The 21,095-nt window shown below is 41.9% G+C and overlaps 1 pseudogene; it reads right to left on the bottom strand.

Moving 5' to 3' along the window:
- Positions 1–8,580: 8,580 nt before the first annotated feature.
- Positions 8,581–18,548, bottom strand: LOC119290050 (annotated as a pseudogene).
- Positions 18,549–21,095: the final 2,547 nt, after the last annotated feature.

The following is a 21,095-nucleotide window of genomic DNA, read 5'->3' as shown; positions in this document are numbered from 1 at the left end:
GGCGGAAGTGCAGTGCTACAGCCACGGCGTAGGAATTTTCGCCGAAGCTTGAATGGACTTTTCCCAAGTTGAGATTAAATGGGATCACGTCTCTCTTTGTGAGATGCAGGCCGTCTGCTGTCTCATCACGTTTCCGTGAAATTAAGTAATGTGGGCAACTACCGCATATATGTATTCTTACATTTTATGTCAACATCTCAGCGCATTAAGTTGTTAATCTTGTTAAAGAACCTGTGTACAAGATCAGCTTTAACGGCCTAACTATTGAGGACCCACAATGGCGTTGCAAGTTTGAATAACGTGGCCACTCACTTCATCCATGTAACAACAATAACAATAACAACAACAAGGAGTGATAATATTTGAAAGAGAGTAATAATATCGCATGCAACTTGCTAGTCTTCCTCTCTTGAGTCTTCACGCGGAGAATTACTCCTTAAAAGCTAGCTTGGGATCCAACTTGATTCCTCCTTAGAAGACATCAACTGGGACGAAAGGCCTGTTTTCTACTAGTCCCGGGGGCTGGGGACCTTTAGCCCGGTTGGTGACACCCTCCCCTGCCTACGCAGCTCTCCATGGAGACAAGCTTCCAGAGGAACACAGAGCCAAGGCTGGACGACCATCCGGGGGCGACGGCGGCCAGCCTCTTTATCGATGACCTTATCCTGGAGATCCTCTCCCGCCTTCCGGCCAGGTCCGTCCACCGCTTCAAGTGCGTCTCCGTGCCATGGCATGACCTCATCGCCAACCCCACCAACCGCAATAAGCTGCCCCAGATCGTTGTTGGCTTCCTCTACATGACCGTCAACGACAACGAGCTAGGCAGGGGCGCACCTCCCTGATAGCACATACACTTTAGATCTTACAAGAGAGATTACATCTTGGGGATCAAGCTAGGTAGAGATAGAATTATGGTTACAGAAGATAAACTACACCTCTAACCTCCTGATCTACGGCCCAAGTACTCATGTTAAGATAAGTTATAATAATGCGCCCGAGTATGCACAACATGTACGGCACTACATTATGTTTAACAGTACCGGGGTAATTAAATTATGGTCTTTAAATCAAGCCACCGAGAACATATGATCATACGTACAAACCACTTTGTTAATTCAAATAAAATAGAATTGGTTGCTGATTGCACTTAAGAAGTAGACATGCTAATATAATACATGTAGTTGATTGACTACATAAAACAAGTTTAGAGACCACGATTTATCCATGCTATTTGATTAATCAAAAAAGAAAAAAAATCTCCACGAATCTCCGCCTAAAATCAAACGATGTGGGCATTACATGGGACATAATTATTTTTTATCTAGATGAGAGCTAGCCACACCCTTCTATTGGATTTGCTATGTGCTATGGATTGACCCAGGTGTTTTCCCCACTTGGTTTCGAAGCCCAGCTTCATGAAATGGTTGTACTCACATAGCTATATATATATTAGCAGAATAGTTATTCTGATAACACTTCCGCACTGCACGCTCCACGCGAGGGCACTGCATCCCTATCAAACGAGCACTGCAGTGTCATCAGAAAAAACTGCATGCATTTTTTCGGCATTGTTTTCGCTCAAATTTCTAAACCATTTGTCGGAACGAGGCATATAATATATCGCTGGATAGCTATGGAAAATTCGCAGCCTCGTCATGTTGAACACTTTTCGAGATTCATCGCGGTTTAAGAGCAGTTCCAAAAACAGTACGCAGATGACGGGATGCAACGAGCGTCTTTTCGTGATTTTTTCTAGACCGCACATCAGAATGAAGCAAACGATACGACGTTGAAAGATATCATCGAGCCGCATCTTTTTCACATCTATTATTTTCTCTAATTCTTTATGGTTTAAGAGCGGTTTTAAATTTTGTAAATCGTGAAATTCTGTTTTTTTTGTTTTTTTTTGCAATTTTTGTACTGTTTTCGCTCCAATTTTTTAACCGTTTGTCGAAACGAGGCGTGTAATACACCGTTGGAAAGCTACAGACAGGCGGCAACTTTCATATGTTGAAATGTTTTTGAGATTCCTTACTGTTTTTAGTTAATTTTGAAAATTGTGTGGCCGACGACGAGAGGCAGGGGCCGTTTTTTTCGAAATTTTTACAAACCGTTGGTCGAAATGATTCAATTTACACGCCGTTAGAAAGATATCGATGAGGCGCAACTTTTTCACGTAGAACACTCTCTCCGATTCCTTACGGTTTAAGAGCAATTTTGATTTTAACGAAATGCGGGCACTGTTTTTCCGCGACATCAAAATCGTCATATATACTGCATCAAACAGAAAACCGCACTGATTTAGACTGAAAACCGCACTGCATCATACGGTCAAGTGAACTTCATGATTTCTTTTGTCGAACATAAATTTTTCTAAAATGAGTTTTTTGTTGTCTTCTCTTTCAACTTTTTTGTGAACGAGAGTGGACCGCATAGAGAGGAAAGTGAACCGCGACATATATCAAAGTGAACCACATTACTATCTTTGTTGTTGCGCTAAATTTTTAGCACTTTCATTTTTGGGCACAAGTGAACAATATCACTCTCAAAAAGTGAACCGCATCTGAGGACCAAACGCACTGCAAGTGTTAATGTAGTCGACTGATTATTTAAACACACGAAACAAATTGCACTTCATACATAGGGTAATGAAACATCATTCTTTTTTACATGGATGGAGTGAACTGCGTCTCCCATCTTTTTCATGAAAAAAATGTACTGCATGCATGCGCGGGGTGAGAGCCAGACTGCACGCACATCCGATGGGACTGCAAGCAGATGCGCTCCGCACTCCATGAGAGCATCGACCAAATTGCACGGTGAGCCATCGAGGTGAATGGGATTGAAGCAAACTACAAAATTTGTCATAATCCCGATGAAGCTCGCCTCACGGTACATAAGTGCACTGCATGGCGAGTTAAATGATGGACGCACACACTTGCTATGTGGACTGCTCCAGACCCGCATGTTGCCTTTGTCCTGTCAGGCAAAAAAAAATCCCAGCGAGGAGCACGGTTGGGGGCGGGGGCGTGGCTCTGTGACATAGAACCGAACTGCATGCTCCTCGAATCAAAACCGCATGCTGCCGCCGGCCATGAGCTGCACAAAAGCTATGAAGAATTAAGTGAACACCGAACTACACATCCTTCATCATGCCCAATATGCACTTATGCACTGCACACGGAGTCTCAGTGCACTGCACCACCAACCCGTGCTGCTCCAGGGATGAACAAGGGGATGTGGAATGGTAGGGGAGATTGAATCAAACTGCATAAAGATTGCCATGGAACCGCACACTTCCACGTTGCCGCACTGCATCTGGAAGAAACCTTCCTGTGGGGAGTAGGAAGCAGGAGGCGTCGGTGGGCGGTTGCCGGCACGGCACACACGCGCTTCGCACTGCACGTGCGTACCAGGCGGATTGAACGGGGGCCGGGGATCCGACGACTGTACGCGCTGGAGTTCAGGATCGGGCGGTCTTCCGGGTCGACGGGATCTGTCGGGGCGGTGGGGTTGGGCGGCTCCAGCATGCCGGTGGTCTCTGGAGTCGACGGGATCCGTCGGGGCGGTGGGGTTGGGCGGCGCGGGGAAGGCAGGGACCCCGCCCCATCCGCTGGCGCGCACTCGAGCACCTTTTACCCCCGAACTCGCCGATGGAAGCACAGTGGGGCTCCCTTCCACGTGGTGGCACGTAGCAAGGGTGGCTGCCGGGAGGAACTGGTGCGGTGCCTGCCGATGGGAGGGAGGCGGCATGGTGGAGGAAAGAGGCCGCGCGGCGGCGCGAGGAGGGAAGCAGCGCGGCGTGGGAGGGAGGCGGCCCGGCGGCGCTGCAGCGTGTGGAGGGAAGCGGTGCGGCGCGGGAGGTGGTGGCATGGGAGGGGGGCGGCGCGGCGACAGGTTGGGAGGTAGAGATCGTGTGGGAATGGGAGGTACACGATAAGGTGGGTGGGTTTTTCTTTGACCCAGGCAGTTCGGTCGGGTTTTAGCGTGGTTAATTTGTAGCTACGGGGTGGGTGGGAGGTGTTAGCAGAATAAGCATAGTGTTACCATATATATATAGGACAAATGTTTCCTACAAGCAGTGGTAGTTACCAACACTTGCGTTTTGTATGTTGTACGTAGTACCTATCGAAACCGAGAGTATGCACGTGTAATATGTAGTATATAACAATGATTAGGTAGTATATATACTGATTTTTAGGTAGTATGTACCATGTTTTGAGTATGCACTTTTTTACGTATAAATTTGTACGTATTTCACAAATATAACAAAATCTATGGGCTCATATCCAATTTTTTCATGTAACTTGCTTTGAAATATGTTAGATATAGTATATGAACATATTTAAAATAATAAAATAGTATATATAATACCACATGGTAGTATATGAGACAATAGTATATATAATACCACATGGTAGGTTCCATGCACCAACCAGGTGACCCCAACCCAAACTCTAAGCACGCGGTCAAAGATGAGCAACACTTTAACTTACCTCAAGATTTGTCCGGTTCTTAAATAGACGTGGAATCATATAGGCCGGCCTTGACTATTAATTTTTAAATTTTTATTATGGATGGACAACGTGGTGTTGACCGGATCATGAAGACAAGATCTCTTTGTGTTAATATTAATATTACTATGTTAAACTGCATATAAGAGCAAATTCACATGTAAACCCCTAAATGATGTGGAAAAGTGGACGACGTATTCTACTGCCTCTGTACCATAATATATGTTGTTTTAGCAGTTCAATTAGGGAGTACCAACAATGTAAAGGTAGAATAACAAGGAACTAACAAAGTAGGTGATGGATAAGAAATAGAGGTGAACGAATGGCGGTACCTTGGCATCCATCAACAAGGTAAGGGTTGCCTTGGTATCCATAGGAGCAGCCGCACCTTAGGATGTACCCTGTGCCTGAGCCATAGGAAACGTCGGTAGCGAAGCTGGTCAAGCTTATGCATCTCCGACGTGAAATACGGTGGGCTATAGGCCCATTGATGTTAAGGTTCAAATAACAACAGCAGAAAGGGGTCGTAGTCCCGGCGTTTGATTTCAACGTCCACTCCCAATTTTTTTTTAATTTTACAAATGTGATCCCCTTAAGACACCGAAATTTCAAGGGAAAGCCCTTGATGGCGATTGACAGATACCCCATACATAAACATTACTCTCTCCCGCCTGCCACAGACGCAGTCAATGTATCTTCCCCAAGAGCCAAGAGAATGAATACTAATAGTGTAGGACCAATTAGATATGATATTACCCTACTTGCTACATCAAACTGGATGTAGATCAGTCATGCCGTCTGGCTGTTGTTATAACATATTTTATTTGCCATATAAAAATACTTACCCTACTTGCTAGTTGCTACTAATATTGGGGGCCGGCACACCACCTACCACGCTGCCAGGTACGTGAGGTTAAATATACATAAATGATGTCATCTGATTGGTGACATTTCGTCTTCAGCTTTCTTTTTTTTTCTTGCAAGAAAGCATGTAATCTTAATTCATAATCACAAAAAATGTATATGAAAATAGATTACTGGGGCAATAGGATCTTCATCCACCATAATATCAAACTGAGATTGTTGGGATACTAAATATAAAAATTATAGAGAGTTAATTGTACAAAACCATCACATTTACAGTTAGGCTTGCAGAAGACCACCTGGTCGCTACTTTTTTTTTCAAAAGCCACCGCGTTTCTAGTAAACTTTTTACAAAAAGCACAGCTCAGGTGATTTGGCCCATTTAATCACTTTCTAGTAAACTTTTTATAAAGTTGGATGTACATCTTTCAAGGACGGAGCAAGTACACAGGGTATTTAAATGGGAATCCATCAAGTGATATGTATGATCTGGATGTCACATATGTGGGGTGAATATCTGGTGCTACGGGAGCACCTCACATTATGTGCTCCCACATGACCTCGGCTGCCAATCTGAGATCGAATGGGAAGCATCACGGGATGTGGACCAGAGTGTCATTGCGGGAATGTTCGGGGGGTTTCCTGCAAAACATTCATGTTGGATATGCCTTTTTTGTTTCTCAATGTGTATTTCGAATTTTGATTTGAAATTCTTAAGGATTGTACATTTATGTGGTGCAAACATCCACAATAGTTTTTGGAAATTTTGAAATATTTAAATGTGCATTTTGAAAATTGGGAGCACCTAATGTGGTGCTCACGTAGCACCAGATATTCACCTCACATATGGGGGTTGGAATGAATATGGTCTAAAGCTACATATGGGGGTTGGGATTAATAAGTACCTTGTATGGTCTAAAGCTATGTAACTCAGGAACTATCTTATAGCCATCTAGGTAGTATTGCTAGTTGGAACTCAAGTATTAGGATATGTAATAAATTTGCCAAGCTTATGAGAAGCCTACTTGAGACTTTTAGCCGTGGTGTGGTATTGTAATATAAATGACCATCTCTAACTATTTTCCTGTTGCAAATCTCTGACATTATTGATATTATTTGACAAGACAAGATTTGTGAGGAAATAATCCAAGGTTGTAAGGTGCACTTTCTGGGAAGAGGCCTACGGCACTTGCAATTGTATACACGTCTTTGGACAGTTATAATCACCTCGGTTAGTCTCCTGTTTTCCGGGAAGAGACCTCTTTTATTGATAATTGTTTCGCCTCCTTCATGATAATGCATGCTGATTGGTGTACATGAATGGACGCGAGAAGTAGATAGAGGTTATCAACGGACTGATCCAGTTTAGGTCAATATATACTGCATATGGACCATGGAACAATACACAAGCTTGGTAGTAGCTATCTCCACACAAGCTTTGGCTACAGTGACTACAAGCCCTCTCCAACACCATATGATGCCAGTGTGTTGCTTCGAAAGAATCGAAGAATTGCTAGAAGTCAATTGAAATATTCTCAGATTACTGCCTCGCTTATGTACTTAGCCAGTGCTACAAGACATGACATCTCTTTTTCTATTAGGAAACTGATCCGGTTTGTCTCAAAACCATGAGATGTGCATGGGAAAGCTCTAGAGAGAGTTTTGTGTTATTTTAAAGGCACTGCGAATTATGGAATTCACTACACTGGGCACCCAAGGGTGCTTGAAGGGTATGGTGACTCAAACTGGATGTCAGATGCTGATGAGATAAAGGCCACGAGCGGATATGTATTCACTCATGGAGGAGGCGCTGTTTCTTGGAAGTCTTGCAAGCAGACCATCTTAATGAGGTAAACAATGGAAGCAGAGCTCACAACACTAGATACAGCTACGGTCATTGCAAGCAGCCATAATGGTGGAAGATCATTGCAGTTTTGGCAAAAATCCGGACGAAGTTCACTAAGATGTTCTAACAGTGTAGAGTTGTGCATCAATGGTGACAATTTCGCACCGGTATAATTATATAACAGTAAAATTTCAAGCCTTTTGTGGGGACGAAGGGCCTCTAGTATTTCTTCTACATTTGTATCAACTTCATATCCATAATTTGAGCTGTAAGTTCCATACCAATCGAGTGATAATCGTTTCAAATTATTCTTGGCGGACATATTACCTTGTTTAGCATTTTCTACACTATGCACTTTTTTCAACTCAGTTAAAGAAAGACCACCACTTAGATTCAAATCTTTCAGTTGATCTATTCCATGGCCAGCATCACAATCAATGACAGTGTAGGGTTGGAATCGTCATCATCGGTGCACGTGCGAGGATTCCTTTTTGAAGGCGTAGCCTAGGAGTTGTGTGCTTTTTGTTTTGAGTTTATCTTTATCATAGGGTTAATGGTTTTCCAGTGGAGTTACTCTAGCGAGGCATGTGGCTTCGGTTTTTTTTTCTATCTTTTCTTCGGGTCGATGTTGTTCGGCTGCTGCGTTTTGTATAAAAGAAGAAAAAAAAAGACAATAATGACAATATCTAGGGTTTCCTCCTACTAGTCTGGCTCTGATATGAAACCTAGAAGCCACCCGTATCATCTTACTAGCCCCTGGATCTGAACGAGGAAGGAACAAGATTCGATCTATGTCCGACTCAGGAGTTCTATATTTCCTGCAACGTGTTAGCAATTATCTACAATGATCTGCACCAAAGTAGGGCTACAACCCAAACATGCTCCAACATGTTCAAAAATATAACTGCTTTTTAGCATGGTTAAAACCTTCTTGAAAGTGTAATTGAAATTTAAGTTTCATACCGACAAACAGAAAGCCTATTATTGAATATATTTTCTATGTTTATATTTTAGATGGTAAAAATTATACTGCAAACAAATGAGTCAATGATTTATGGTTTAAGTAACATATAAACAGCCTCTAAGGTGTTTAAGGTCGTGCATTACACAGAAGTTTTACCAAACTCGGAGTTTCACAATTGCTTCAACCAAACAACTTTCACATTTTCCACGTTCTCAACTTATGGCTACTTTCCTACTGTTCATAACTCACAACACCGTTTTCAGAATCTACAGTTGAACCAAATATAGCATAAATGATGCGTGGTTGTAACTCAGAGTTCGTAATTTATTATTTATATAGTATGGCTCCCAAAATAATAATAGTGACCACAAAACTTAACCATATAAGTAAAATCATCTAGGAATTTCAGATGATTGGATGAACTCTTTTTCCAGGCTGTACAGTCTAGTTCCATCATTGGCTTTGATTCCCTTGTATGAAAGATCATTTACAACATTTTGGTTCACCCTTGTAATCTGAGAATTGAGATGGGCCTTTGAGTTATGCACATCTTCAAGTGTTGTCTCCACTTGCCTCATTGTAGGCCTTTCTTCACCTTTTGAACTTAAGCATGCTTCTGCGAGTCTTGCATCGATCTTGGCATCATCAACCCCACCCTCTTCAACAATTTTTGAATCTAGAATATCTAACAAGCGGTTGTCTCTTATAAGTGACACAAAATATGATGCTAGGCTTGTTTGTTCCGACGAATGAGAATAAAAAACAGGTTTCACCCTTGTTAGTAGCTCTGCTAGGATAACACCGAAGCTGTAAACATCACTCTTCTCCGTGAGTCGGCTAGTGTAGTAGTATTCAGGATCAAGGTAACCATAAGTTCCCTGGACTGCTGTCATTATTCCTGTCTCGTTTATTGCGAGTGACCTTGAAGCTCCAAAATCCGATACTTTTGCTGTTAAAGTATCGGTAAGTAGTATGTTTGCACATTTGATATCTCTATGGTATACTGATATGGAAGCAGCAGAGTAGAGATATGCAATGGACCTTGCAGTTTCCAATGCAATCCTCAACCTATCTTGCCCTGACAGATGGTTCTCAGTTTGTCCATGCAGATGGAAGGAGAGAGTTCCATTCGGTACGAACTCATATACTAGCAGAGGAACTTCTGCCTAAAGGCAACAACCAAAGAGCTTCACCACATTCCTATGGTTTGTTTGGGAAAGTATGACAACCGCATTGATGAATTGGTCGATTTCGCTCTGAACCACAATTTTGGCCTTCCTGATGGCCACAATACGTTGATCAAATAAGATGCCTTTGTAAACTGTGCCATGACCACCACCGCCAAGGATGCGATTAGCATGAAATTTGTTGGTTGCTTGCCCTAGTTCTTCCAAGCTAAAAAGCTTTGTTCTCTCGGCTATATCTTTGTTTGAAGAGATTAACTGTTGTAGAAGCAACCCATGGTTTTTCTTGAAATTTTTTTGTCTTGACTTCTTGACTCTCTGTTGCTTGAGTTTATTGTTGATTTTTGCAACACCCAAAAGTGAAAGCAGTAACCACAAACCACCACTAATTGCAACTACGGTAATTAAACCTATAGATAATGGATTAAGGGCTCATAATACAATATATGCCACATGAATTGAAATAATTTAACTGAATATTTGTGACTACTCAAAACTGCCATGATAAAGAAATATTGGAATTTTTATCAGATCATTTTGGAGGTAAAAAGTCATCTCAACCACAATCATTTGATTTACTAGTTCATGAAGCACATAATATTCTGTATTTGATTATTTGTTTTTATTTTGTTTTATCCTTCATTTTAGAAAGGTCAATCAGCAAATGCATCTGTACCTGAGAGCTTAATGAAACCTTTCTTTTCTTGGCATAGGTATGCCCCTGGCATATTGATGCAGGTTGTCCCGTCCACGCATGGATAAGCTGGTTGTTGGCACTCGTCGACATCTGAAAGGATAGAAAATAGAAAAGATGACTCGATAGCAAAGGGATGTCATAAATAAAGAAAACAATAATGTTTGTCGGGTACAAGTTCAAAGTGCAGTTGAAGCATCAACGATGAACGAAAAGACTAAATTCATGGTACCTGAGAAAACCACAAACTAGATAGGGAGGCAGAAATAGTTTAGATGCACTTAAGGTTCTTACTAGTTGGTTCGTCACCCTCTGGCCCTTTCTGACGTTGATTTCAAAGTCCATACAAAGATACTCCATCCGTACGGGTGTATAGGGAGTGCGCGTACTTCTAAATCATCAATTGTGTATGTATATATATATATATATATATATATATATATATATATATATATATATATATATATATATATATATATATAGTGGCACTAAACAAAGCGAGCGCGCAGATTTCCTAATCATACGCGCTGGTCGCTAGTTGCCCTGCTTTGCACGCCCCCACCCTATCTCCTATGCTCTGTGCAAATGATAGTAAAACACAACATGAAAAATAGTAATGGAATTAATTCTTGTTACCGTAGCCAAGCACCTCATCTCCGTCCTGCAGCACTTCTCGCTAATGACAGTAAACAAACCAGCATACATGGTAACGCTGTTCCCGAACAGCTTGCATGGCACAGCACGAACTACCTAGTAAACCATGGTAATAGATATTCATATATGTGGTAAGGAAACTCTCACTATTCATGTGATCCTCTGAACGTAAAATAAAGTGATCACATGGTAATGTATGTTTAGTCAATACTAAAAAAATAGTAAGCATGGCCCTCTAGTGATTGGTTTACATTTTTCTTGAGTTGGGATTGTTAGCGTGAAGTTGTTTTTATTGAATGGAAATTGTAGTGACGGTAACTGTGTTACTACTACCTATCCGCAAATTACTGGTGGTAGAACTACATTACGATCCATTTGGTATAAGCATTACAGTTTCAGCATTTAAATTAAAATCTGAAATGAATTTTAAAAGTATGTAAATCAAAATCACAAGATTATTGTGACTACCATATATGTTTTATGTCATTTAATATTTGTACAAAATCAGTATTGTAATAGACATGCCTTCATTACTATGTTTCTTAAGGTATTACATAGATTGTTCGCTTCGGCAGGCGTGAGCATATAGTAACCATTACCACGTTTTACCACTTTTTAACTATGACGTATAGTAACCATTACCACATTCTACCACTTTTTTACTATGACTTAGGGCCAGGGACAATGGCGCGCGCGCTAGAATGGTCGCTGTTGGGGCACGCGCTAGGCGCAGCATACGATTGCTTATAGTACGCTCGCAGTTCGCTAGGGCCATTGAGGAGCTTATCTTTTGTCTGGAGGCAGCACATGTTTTTTTTAAAATGGAGGCAGCACATGTTTATTAGAGGTGCATCCCCAAATCAGTTCTCTCAAACAAGCAGAGAGAAAAAAGTGTCACTTTTTTCAAGTTAACTTTGTTTTTGAACCTGGCAGGAGACTAAGTTGATGCACTTCGCCCGACCGAGGCATGTGGTTCGCAAGTCCATTTTGGTCAAACAAAGTCAACTTTGTGTGGGATTTTTTTGCCGTTAACTTGGGAAAAATTCCACTTTCACTTGATGCGGTCCCACAAGAGGTTCTCTTATTTTATTAATGCACTTTGCTTTGTTTGTAAGGCAATTAAAAAAAGGTGTCGAAGTTCACTAGCAAAAGGAGTTCACATTGTAAAAAAATGTAAAGAGGAGTTCACCCTTTATTATTTTTTGAGGAATTATTTTTGCCAATTTGTAAGGACATGGTGTATAATTTTTTAAAATTGATGCAGCTCATTAAGCAAACCTTTGCGGTGCAGTTTGCAAAATAAAAAGAGTGATGAATTTCATGGTTGCTCTGATGCATTACACACCTGGGGTTCAGTTAACTATATTTTGCAGGAGAAAACGAACACATGAAAAAATGATGCAGCTCACTCAAATTAATCATGTAGCTCACTTATGTTGCCTATGTAGTCCATATGAATTTACAAAAAAAGTAGAAAGGCAAAACAATTATGTAGTTCACTTCGTTATAGGTTGTGGTTCACTTGTCCTCGTCTCCGCGATCCTCTCTTAGTAATGAAGTTATAAAAAGACACGCTAAATCATGTGATTCACTTGCCTGTCTGATGTAGTGCGGTTTTCTGTTTAAAGCAATGCGCTTTTCTGTCTGATGCAGCTCACTCGTCGATTTGGGTGTCACGAAAAACAGTGTCCCCATTTCGCTAAAAATCAAAACTGCACCTAAACTGTAAGGAATTAGAGAGAGTTTTCTACATGAAAAAGTTGCACCTCGTCAATATCTTTTCAATGGCGTATCACTTGAATCATTCAGACCAGCGGTTTGGAAAAAAATTCGTCAAAAACGGCCACTGCCACTCGCCGTCCGCCGCACAATTTTCAAAATTAACTTAAAACTGTAAGGAAATCTGAGTAACATTTCTACATATGAAAGTTGCGCCTCGTCTGTAGCTTTCCAACAACGTATCAAGCGCCTCATTTTGAAAAACAGGTAAAAACTAGAGCGAAAACAGTGTCGAAAAGTTAAAAAAACTGAAAAATAGAATTCCGTGATTTAGTAAATTTGAAATCGATCTTAATTCGTAACGAATTAGAGAAAGTAATATATTTCCAACGGCGTATATTTTGCTTCATTCCGACGGGCGATTTAGAGAAAAATGCTCGCATCCAATCATCGTGCACTGCACAATTTTCAAAACTGCTCTTAAACCATGAGAAAATCTCGAAACAATTTCTACATGACGAAGTCGCACCTAATCCATAGATTTCCAACGGTATATTACACTCCTTGTTCTGACCAATGGTTTAAACACTAAAGCAAAAACAGTACCGAAAACTTCATGTGTAGTTTTTTGCTACGGGAACTGCACTCGCCTCAGTACTGCAGTGCTCTTAATTAAAAAATGACGTGCGTTTGCATTGAGCGTGCAGTTCGGAAGTGTTATGTGAATAACTATTCTCATAATTTGGAGGCTTTAGATCAACATGCAACCATCATCATAGTCACTCCATTAAAAACATATGAACTAAAAAATGCCTTAATACATCCTATAAATTTCACAATTTTCATAGTGTAGTCCTATGTTACTAGTATGAAATTTTTGGTGACATTAATCAGGATTGTTCCAATTTAGCCGCACAAAACAAAAGTTGTGAATCATTCCACTTTCTCTCAAAGTATGATCACTTGGTAGGATTTTTTTCTATCAGATAATTATTAGCAAAAGACTTCGTGCGTTGTACCAGGGTAATTAAATTACGATCTTTAAATCAAGGCACCGAGAACATAACAACTAAAATGATTATATATAATGTACAACCCGCTTTGTTAATTCAAATACAATAGAATTAATCACTGATTACACTTAAGAACTAGAAATACTAATATAATCCATTTGCTTGACCAACTACTCGAAACAAGTTTAGAGACCACGATATATCCCATGTGATACGTCTCCAACGTATATATAATTTATAAAGTATTCATGCCATGTTTACAATTTTTATATGGTTTTGATGCACTTTTGTAGGATTTTCAAGAACTAACCTATTGACCTAGTGCCTAGTGTCAGTTGTTGTTTTCTGCATGTTTTTGGTTTTCCAGAAATTCCATGGCAAACGAAGTCCAAATGTCACAAAAAATTATGGTGATTTTTTATGGACAAGAAGAGACCCAGGAAGATTCAGAGAAGGATCAGACAATGTTCGATGGGGCACAAGCTTAGGTGGCACCCCCCTAGGGCGTGCCACCTGAGCTTGGGTGACCTTAGGGAACCTTCCTCGCGTGAATCAAACGCTGAAAAATTCTATAAATACAGAAACTTTCGAAAGATAACCTAGATGATGTTTTCCACCGACGAGCTTTGACACCCTGCCGAAGGGGGGATGTCATCACCGGAGGCCATCTTCATCATCCCCGCTGCTTCCATGAGGAGGAGGAAGTATTTCACCTTCGGGGCTGAGGGTATGTTTCTTGATTTGGCACGATTTTGATGTACCCTGAGGCATGAGCTTTCTTAATATAGTGGAATATGTGGTGTTCTTCCCTCTCTATCTTTGTCGTGATGAATTTAGTCTTTCCCTTTAAGGTTTCATTATTATCGGACTGAATATTTTGGATTTGGGATCACATGATGCATGTGGATACCCGTGGTGACAATGGGGTATTCTATTGAGTCACTTGATGTATGTTTTGGTAATTAACTTGTGGATTCTCGAGGTGACATTGGGATAATCTAGGCACATAGGTTGATACAGGTTTTCATCCTATTTTCTTTGATAGAAACTTTGGGGTAATCTTTGAAGTTCTTTGTGTTGGATTGAATATTATGAGTCTGAAATTGTTTGATGCATATTGAATAATGAACTCATGGATACTTCTGGTGACATTGAGTATCTAGGTGACACTAGACTTGATTGATGTGTATTATATAGTGTTATTGTACTACGATCTATAGGGCTGTTCGTCACACTTATAGGGATGACTCAATAGATTGACCGGAAAGATAACTTTTAGGTGGTTTGCTGCCTACAATAATTTCATCTTGTGTTTTCTGCTATGATAAGAACTTTGAAGTGATTCTTTGTCGCATATTGAGGGATTGCTATATGATTTTAATTATTTTATCACTGTTGAGAGATTGCACTAGTGAAAGTATGAACCCTAGGCCTTATTTCTAAGCATTGATACACCGTTTTGATCGTTCTTTGCTACTCCCTCTGTCCCAAAGTAAGTGACTCGACTTTGTACTAACTTTTTACTAAAGCTAGTACACAGTTGAGTGACTTATTTTTTCATCTTGTCTTTTCCGCTGGGGATGGAGGGAATACTTGTTACCTTGCTGTTTTTATCATTTCAGATTACAAAAACCTATATTTACTACTCATACTACACTTGTATCACTATTTCTTCACTGAAATAGTGCGCATATACAATTTACCATTGTATTGGGTGTGTCGGGGACACAAGAGATTTTTTGTATTTGATTGCAGGATTGTTTAAGACAGACCATCTTCATCCTACATCTTTCACGGATTGATAAATCTTATATCATCCACTTGAGATAAATTTGCTACTGTACAAAACTCTACACTTGGAGGCCTAACAAAGTCTACAAGAATAAAGTTGTGTAGTAGACTCATTGTGCTATTTGATTAATCAAACATAAAATAAAAGAAATCTCCATGAATCTCCGCCTAAAGTCCAATCAAACATAAAATAAAAGAAATCTCCATGAATCTCCGCCTAAAATCCAACAGTGCTGGTGTTAGATGGGACGTAATTATTTCTCATCTAGATGAAAGCTAGCCACGCCCTTCTATCGGATTTGTTATGTGCTATTTCGCCCCCCTTTTGATATGAATTGATTGTACATGTACATATAATTTAGTAGCGATGTTAGGTTGGAGTGACGAGCAAAGGCAAACGGCGTATGTATACAACGCCAAAGAATGCTATATACTGTAGTGGTACCTATATATAGCCAACGAAGGGCCAGACAGCCACGCCCCAGGCCGAGTCCCTAGCTGCCTGGGGCCGGGCGCTGCCTCTGCATATATCAGCTAGATGTTGCATTCTGAGCAAATAAAGTCCAGCCTTTATCAAAAGAAAAATAATAATAATCTAGCTAGATGTTCCTTTTCCTGTCCAGATAGGATTTGGTTTATTCCAAGGACGAATGGAAAAGGACTCGAACCTTTTTTCCCACTAAACTAACACATAGTAATGTAATTTTTTTTCATTCGTAAGAATGTATGTAAGGCTAGTTCGTTGGTCAGCCCAACCTGAGTTGTTTTCAACCCGGCCCACCGCCGACAAGGAAGAGGACCAGAAAGTCCCCGAAACTGCATTATATATCAAAAAGGTGATGGTACACTATAAGAAGGACCCTCAAATAAAATAAATTACAACTGCATCCTCCCTTCCTGCAAACAGGGACCACCAAAGAAATAGGAAAAAGCAATCAACTCCTCCTACAAGCAATAACCTCGCGGGAGAAATTGCCACCATCCCTGTAATGTTCCTCGCCATCAATAGGCAAGGAAGAAAGGGCCTCCCCATGGAGGTTGAATGAGGCTCATCGGAATGACTTGGTTGATTGATCTTAAGTCATGAGGCCCGAGGTTGATGTAGTGTCATAAGATGGACCCATGAACGTCCACACAACTATCAAACCCCAAGGACCGATGGATCAATCCGAACAGCACAACGCTCCACCCTTCTCTTTCCTTGTGCCTCCATGGCGACAACTCCAGACACCGCTCCACCACAAGAACCTTGTTATTCAGCGGGCCGACAACGAATCCCGCGGCCATCGTCGGCTCCACCCACGGGAGCAAGAAGACAAGGTGGAAGACGACCACCCTGTGCCATGAGCGGTTCACAAACTCCACCGACGAAGACCCAGATGGCATAGTGCTAATGCTCGTAGTGGCAAGTCTAGGCCAAAACCTCAAACAACAACTACTACCCCTGGACATCTTCTACCTGGCCTCCTCCCCCCGCCCTCCAGCCAGGATGGATCTGGCGATGCTGAAATAGAGAGGGAAAGGAGGATCAAGAAGGGGAGGACAGAAATGAGCCCCGACACACGTTCTTTTTGTTTCAGATACCTCGGCGCATGCTATTTCTCTCCACCACTACGCTGGTGGAGGCCAAACTAGCATGAGTGACATGTTGAACCACTTCACTGCACTAGTGGAGGCCCAGCCGGTGCAAGTCACTGGTTCAGCCGCTTCGTTGTGCTGGTGGAGGTCCAATGTGGCGTCCAACCACTCTCGCATTTCATCGGGTTTAAAAACTGGCCGACTTGATTGGTCCATTGATGGGATGGAACCGCAACACGATGCAGTAAAAAAGGAATTATGAAATGTGTTGCGTGCGGGGACGACGCGATGCAGGAAAAAAATATATGAAATGTGCTGCCTACGGAGGGGAAGGGTGACTAACAATGAAACCTTCCTTCCTTCAATATTTGGTAAAGATTATGTACTTGGTACCGAAGTATATTAAATTTCACCAGCAAAAATAAGATGACCCCAACCCAAAGTCTAAGCAAGCGGAGGAAGATGAGCACCACTTGATAGCTTACCTCAAGATTCGTCCGGTTTTTTATTAGATGTGCAATCGATATAGGCCGGCCATGAGTATTCAATTTTTAATTTTATATGGACAACGTATGTGTTAGTACTATGTATTTTTCGCGGGTGTGTTAATACTATGTTAAACTGCATATAAGAGTAAATTCACCTAAACCCCTAAATGATGTGGAAGAGTGGAGAATAACAAAGAATTAACTAAGTGGGTGATGGATAAGAATTAAGAAAGAGAGGCGAGTGGTGGTACCTTGGCATCCATCAACAAGGTAAGGGTTGCCTTGGTATCCATCGGAGCAGTGGCACCTTAGGATGTACCCTGTGCCTGAGCCATAGGAAACGTCGAAAGCCAAGCTGTTCAAGCTTATGCATCTCTGACCTGTAAGGGGTTCATCGAACACGAGCAAGTCACGGTCTCTTTCTACGTCCAGCCACCATTCCAGCACGGTGGGCACCTTGGGACGCGGATAGATACCATATCCATGGACGTAGGCATGGACATCCTTCCATCGCATGCCAGGGATGTCCATGGATGCGGATACATTAATCCCGCTGAACCACTCGCGATCGAATATGAACGCGCCCACAGCTGAACCATTAGCCTGGTCCAAATCCTTGAACAACAACCCATACGCGGGTAAGCCCCGCCCGATGGTCGTCTGGCAGCATCCGAAGCCAGAGCACGGGTCGCCCCAGGATGAATGATCATCGGTTTCACACAGCACGGCGCATGCGCTGACGTAGTACATGGGATGGGGAACCCCACTGCTTCCTCTGCCAGTTGTCGCAGTGTCGGCATCGCCAACGAGGTGGGCGATGAAGTGACATCCGATGGCCACGAAGACATTGTGCCGGGTGGACACGACGAGCTGCTGCACGCCGGTGCCCGTTAGGCCACCGGACCACGAGCCGCTGGAGTTGAGAGATGGCTTCCCGACGCCCGCTGCCGCTAGGGCGGTCAGGTTCACAGAGAAGGAGCCGTCCATGATCAGGGTCCGGACTCGCACCGTGCCGTCCGCCAGGGAGATGGCGTCCACTTCCACGCCGTCGCCCATGAAGAGTGTGGGTGGATCTTGCGTCTCGTCGCAGGTGAGGTTGAAGCCCAGGCGGGAGCAGCCTAGGCCGATACCGAAAGGGTAGGGGATGGCGATGCTGCCGCAGGCTTCTGGGCAGCCAGGCAGGACTCCTGGGCCACCGGCGACCACTGCTCCGCCTACGAGGAGCAGCAGCAGTGCCATCATCACTACTGGTACTAGGGTTGGCATGAGGAGCTTTGATTTTGGCGTTGGACTTTGGGGAAGGAGGAGGATCATCTTCTCTTGCTGCAACTTGAGCTCGCGTTCTATATGGCCAGTCATCCAAATAGCGTCCAATTTGTATCCACCAACAAGTGTTGCCAATGTATATGGTCACTGGCTCGATGGAATACCAAATACTTTTAGTACGCTAATACGGGTGGGAGCGTCTGCCTTATTATGGTCGCTTTGGCTATGTAGAAACGATTGTGTTTTTAATGGCAAAACCTCTTCTTCTATGCAGGTTATTTACCGTTGTACGCACTGGCTTCGTATGTGGTCTACGCTACAGCGAACGGAGTATCAATCGCTGTTCAAGGCGGTGTGTATGCGGTTGGAGCGGGTGGCCAGGGAGGTTTTTACCCAACATGGGTGGCAACATAATCTTCGGATCGGTCCACCTCCCCCGTCGACATTGGCATAGTTTTGGACTCATATGGCTTTACTGTTGCCAACTTGTCGTTTTTTTAATACATATTTTGCTAGACTCTTTGTTAAGGCTGTGTGCATCTTAGCTAAGCAGAGGCCAGGTGTCGCTCATTATGTTTTGTATCCACTTGATGCTGCATTATGAGTTAATAAAAACGCCCTTTATCGAAAAAGTATGAAGGAGTAGGTAACTAGACGTACCCACACTTGGTGATGCTACTTGTACAAGCAATGCAATCGATTTCGATCTCTTATGTCCTTTTTTTAGAGATCTAAAACGTCTTATATTAATTTATAGAGATAGTAATCCCTCCATTCGGTGTTATCTAGACGTATTTTAGTTTTAGATACATTTTTTTATCCATTTTGATGACAAGTATTTTTAGACGGAAGGAGTAGAAGAAAATATTGTTGGTCTTCCCGGTTGATTTCAAACGTCCACTTAAAGCTACTTGACTACGGGTCACTACTTGACGAGGGAATTCCTCTCAATGGCTCACGATGCCACACGGCAGGCTAGGCCAATGTTAAGGTCCAAATAACATAGCAGAAAGAGGTAGGGGGCCAGTCGGTTGATTTCAACATTACTCTCTCCCGCCTGCCACAGACGCAGTCAATGTATCTTCCCCAAGAGCCAAGAGAATGAATACAAATAGTGTAGGAGCTCATCCAATTAGATATGATATTACCCTACTTGCTACATCAAACTGGATGTAGATCAGTCATGCCGTCTGGCTGTTGTTATAACATATTTTATTTGCCATATAAAAATACTTACCCTACTTGCTAGTTGCTACTAATATTGGGGGCCGGCACACCACCTACCACGCTGCTAGGTACGTGAGGTTAAATATACATAAATGATGTCATCTGATTGGTGACATTTCATCTTCACCTTTCTTTTTTTTTCTTGCAAGAAAGCATGTAATCTTAATTCATAATCACAAAAAATGTATATGAAAATAGATTACTGGGGCAATAGGATCTTCATCCACCATAATATCAAACTGAGATTGTTGGGATACTAAATATAAAAATTATAGAGAGTTAATTGTAGAAAACCATCACATTTACAGTTAGGCTTGCAGAAGACCACCTGGTCGCTACTTTTTTTTTTCAAAAGCCACCGCGTTTCTAGTAAACTTTTTACAAAAAGCAATGATCAGGTGATTTGGCCCATTTAATCACTTTCTAGTAAACTTTTTATAAAGTTGGAAGTACACTCTTTCAAGAACCGAGGGAGTACACAGGGTATTTAAATGGGAATCCATCAAGTGATATGTATGATCTGGATGTCACATATGTGGGATGAATATCTGGTGCTACGGGAGCACCTCACATTATGTGCTCCCACGTGACCTCGGCTGCCAATCTGAGATCGAATGGGAAGCATCACGGGATGTGGACCAGAGTGTCATTGCGGGAATGTTCGGGGGGTTTCCTGCAAAACATTCATGTTGGATATGCCTTTTTTGTTTCTCAATGTGTATTTCGAATTTTGATTTGAAATTCTTAAGTATTGTACATTTATGTGGTGCAAACATCCACGACAGTTTTTGGAAATTTTGAAATATTTAAATGTGCATTTTGAAAATTGGGAGCACCTAATGTGGTGCTCCCGTAGCACCAGATATTCACCTCACATATGGGGGTTGGAATGAATATGGTCTAAAGCTACATATGGGGGTCAGGATTAATAAGTACCTTGTATGGTCTAAAGCTATGTAACTCAGGAACTAACGTATAGCCATCTAGGTAGATTGCTAGTTGGAACTCAAGTATTAGGATATGTAATAAATTTGCCCATCTTATGAGAAGTGTACTTAAGACTTTTAGCCGTGGTATGGTATTGTAATATAAAAGACCATGTCTAACTATTTTCCTGTTGCAAATCTCTGACATTATTGATTATTAGATATGATATTACCCTACTCGACTACATCAAAGTGGATGTACATCAGTCATGCCGTCTGGCTGTTGTTATAACATATTTTATCCAGCATATAAAAATATTTACCCTACTTGCTAGTTGCTACTACTAATATTGGGGGCCGGCACACC

This window comes from Triticum dicoccoides, chromosome 4A (assembly GCF_002162155.2).
Source record: "Triticum dicoccoides isolate Atlit2015 ecotype Zavitan chromosome 4A, WEW_v2.0, whole genome shotgun sequence".
Taxonomy (NCBI): Eukaryota; Viridiplantae; Streptophyta; class Magnoliopsida; order Poales; family Poaceae; genus Triticum; species Triticum dicoccoides.
Note: the sequence above shows the minus strand (reverse complement) of the source record. Positions and strands in the feature narration are given on the sequence as shown.